General features: G+C 34.0%; 1 protein-coding gene across 2 annotated transcripts in view; it reads right to left on the bottom strand.

The window, feature by feature from the left end:
- Window positions 1-916, bottom strand: part of LOC119411874 (nuclear receptor coactivator 5) — a 615,997-nt gene extending 615,081 nt beyond the window's left edge. For both annotated transcript variants that reach the window (XM_037678824.1, XM_037678825.1), the window contains exons 1-2: window positions 783-916; window positions 225-279 (exon numbers count right to left, since the gene is read on the bottom strand). The gene's annotated coding sequence lies outside the window, so the exon portion shown is untranslated. The remainder of the gene's footprint in view (window positions 1-224; window positions 280-782) is intronic.
- Between the last annotated feature and the right edge of the window lie 2,580 nt (window positions 917-3,496).

Below are 3,496 nucleotides of genomic sequence, written 5' to 3'. Positions count from 1 at the left end.
AACAGCGCCCCCTACAATCACAACATACTGTGGTCAAAATGCAACAGTGCCCCCTATAATCACAACATACTGTGGTCACAGAATATGGCGTAACACCGGAACTTAACCCCCGCGATAACCGAGGGACACAACATAACTGTACAAACTAAGAAAACCACACTATAAACATTAACAAAGTAAAAAATAAAAAAAAGTCCTGTACAGAGAGTAGACCCTTAACTTACCTGAAAAGTCGGTGCTCTGAATTCAGTCCCTGCCTAGTTTTGATAGCCCAGAAGCCTAAATCCAAGAAAAGTTAAACCTAAAATTAGAAGATGTCAACCAAACTGCTCCGAGGGGTCTAAAAGTAGTGAAATTAAAGAAAAACAGAGTACAGTAGTTGCAGCAATGTTTATGTGCAACCATTTTGGGCAGTTTCAATCGCACCTCACCTTCAGAAGAAACAGCGTTAGGTTAGCTGGCTAACTAGCTAATGCAGATGGTCTGACTTGTGGCCTCAATTCCAAAAAGCCTATTGTTAGCAAATAGCATCTCAATTGCAATAGCATAAAAATACAAACTGTTATCTTGTTAAATCTAAACTCCCGTGTTTCATAAGGTTACTTCTCTGATGCATAGAATACGCTTATTTTATGTAATAACGATGTAGCCACACGTAGCTACACTAAGTTAGCGGTGGCTCATAAGCTATACGAACACATGTACTTGTACAGCTACGTTTGCGTACATGAATCGTTGGAAGCATTCGTATTTTATGGATAACATGATAGCTGCAGCCATACCTTAGACGTGTACTTTATATGTATTTCTTATTTTTTCTTCTTCTTCTTCTTTCTTCTTCTTCTTATTGTGTAGTTATTGGCATAGATATGGTTAATGGCGGTTGCCGGTTGGCATCAAACTGAAGATGTGCATTACTGCCACCAACTGGTACGGAGTGTGGTTCATCATGGTATATGTCTATGTGCAAGTACTAATTAATTATATTTAGGCTATTAAATTATATTAATCATTTTTGGTTTTTTTACAATATCTAATTATAATTTGTATATGTTTGCTCCTTAAGTTTTTGTTCCTAAATTTTTCATTTTTGTCTGTTTTTGTTTAAAAAAATTTAAGGTTTTGGTTTTGGGACCTGAGCATCTTAGGAATCAATTTTTCAGACTTTCGCCCTCCTTGGATGACATTAATCTGGCCTTCAGTTCTAATGTTCAAAATCTCTATGTTATTTTCGATCAGAACATGTCTTTTATCCCCCAAGTAAAAAATGTTGTAATCTAGCTGTTTTTGTAATCTAGCTGTTTTTGTTACTTTTTTTTGCCATCTTATTTGTAAAAAAGAATAAAAAATCTGTATGCCTTTTTTATATTTGTCTATTGTTGTCGCTGTTGTCCATTGTTGTCATCATTCTTTGCTGAAATCAGGTCTATCTTGTAAATGAGTCCTCGAGGCTCAATGGGATTTACCTGTCTAAATAAAGGTTGAATGAATGTTACTAGAACCACCTTCTCCCACTTGCGTATTATCGCTTAAATTAGAAACATTTTATTTAATAATGATGTAGAAAAACTGCTTCATGCATATGCCATGTCTAGACTGGACTACTGCAATTGATTTTTATCTGGGTGTCCAAATACTTTAAAAAGTCTTCAGTTAATCCAAAATGTTGCTGTCAGAATCTTAACTGGAGTTGGTAGGAGAGATCATCTCTCCAGTTTTAGTTTCTCTCCACTGGCTCCCTGTCAAGTCCAGAAATGAATTCAAAATCTTACTTCTAACCTAAAAAGCTCTCAACAACCTAGCTCCATCTCATATTACATATCTTATTGTTCCATATTTTCCTAACAGAGCACTTTGCTCCAGTGGTGTATGTGATATAGAAGCATACGGAGTATATCCACTAGAAAAGCTTGGGAATTTCAGTATACCCACTTAAATGTACCCAGTGATAAGTGACATGAGTGAGTTAGTATTATATTTACAATTTTTAGTATGTTAGCTGAATGTGTGAGGATGGGGTGGTATTGAGGAGGTGTTATGATATTTATGTAAATTTGTGGGTTGCAAAGTTATTTTAGAATATGTAGAGGAAAATTTTTGTATTTTTATTGTATTTAGATTTTTTAATTGTTTGTATTTTAATGTACAGTTTTTTTTATTATATGAAATTGGAGGTTGTTAGGTTGATTACATGAATATCTAGGCAGGAGTACGTAGGTACTCTTATTGTATTTTGATTGATAAATTGTATGTATTTTTATGCATAGAAATGCCCAACCAGGGACTGGAGTTGTGAATTAGCTGTAGCTATATACTATTTGTTCAACACATCATTCACAGACTTGTTCTGTTCTATGTTTGTGTGTACTGTCCTGTCAAATAAACTAACTAACTAACTAACTAACTAACTAACTAACTAACTAACTAACTAACTAACTAACTAACTAACTAACTAACTAACTAACTAACTAACTAACTAACTAACTAGCATATTATTGGGCATGGCATGTGTCATTGTCAACACATATGGAACATTTTATAGACACATTGAGTTGGTTCAGCTTGTTTTTTTTTTTGTATAACTAATACTTCAGTACTAACTATTTAATACTTAACATGTTTTGCTTTGATACTGATTTATAAAATCTATAACATGTCTTGAAAACAAAGCCAAATGTTGTACAAAATTTGTTGTATATTTATTCAAATATAAGCGTCAGAAAAATGTTGAAATGTTCAATATGCTTAAAAATCTTCTGTTTCTAACCGCAGTGTACACTACAAACGTGTAGACTACACCACTGCTTTGCTCTCAGACTGCAGGCTTATTCGCGGCTCCTAGAGTTTCCAAGAGCAGAATGGGAGGAAGATCTTTCGGTTATCTGGCTCTTCTTGTGGAACTAACTTCCAGTTTCTGTCTGTGAAGCTCACACATTGTCCAGTTTTAAGACTGGGATTAAGACTTTCTTTTTTGATAAATCCTATAGGTAAGGTTGGCTTATGCTGCTTTAAGCTTAGACAAGTAGAGGACACATTGACCTAATTTCCTTAAATAATTTGCTAAAACTTTTCATTTGATACTATTTCTATCTTAACATGTGATTCTCAAGCTACCCGTGGATCTGTTCCTCCTTCCTGTTCCTTTCAAACCCAGTAGGTCGATGCAGATGGCCACTTGTCCTGAACCTGGTTCTGATAAAGGTTTCTTCCTCATGAGAATCTTTCCTTTCCACTGTCACCTTTGTGCTTGCTCAAGATGAGAGTTCTACGATGGAGTTAAATTCAAAGAAGTCTGCTCCTTAGATAAATAGTTTAAACTTATTATTTGTATATTTGAAAGTTTCTGTTCAGTGCCCTGAGGACAACTTCTGTTGTGACTTGGTGCTATAAAATAAATAAACTATAATAAATAATAATATATAATAAATAATTAAAATAAACAACTAAAATAACAAATAAATATAAATAAACTAATTGAATAGAATAAATATATATA

Source organism: Nematolebias whitei, chromosome 7, assembly GCF_014905685.2.
Source record: "Nematolebias whitei isolate Nwh7 chromosome 7, NemWhi1, whole genome shotgun sequence".
Taxonomy (NCBI): domain Eukaryota; kingdom Metazoa; phylum Chordata; class Actinopteri; order Cyprinodontiformes; family Rivulidae; genus Nematolebias; species Nematolebias whitei.
This window is presented reverse-complemented; position numbering and strand designations above follow the sequence as displayed.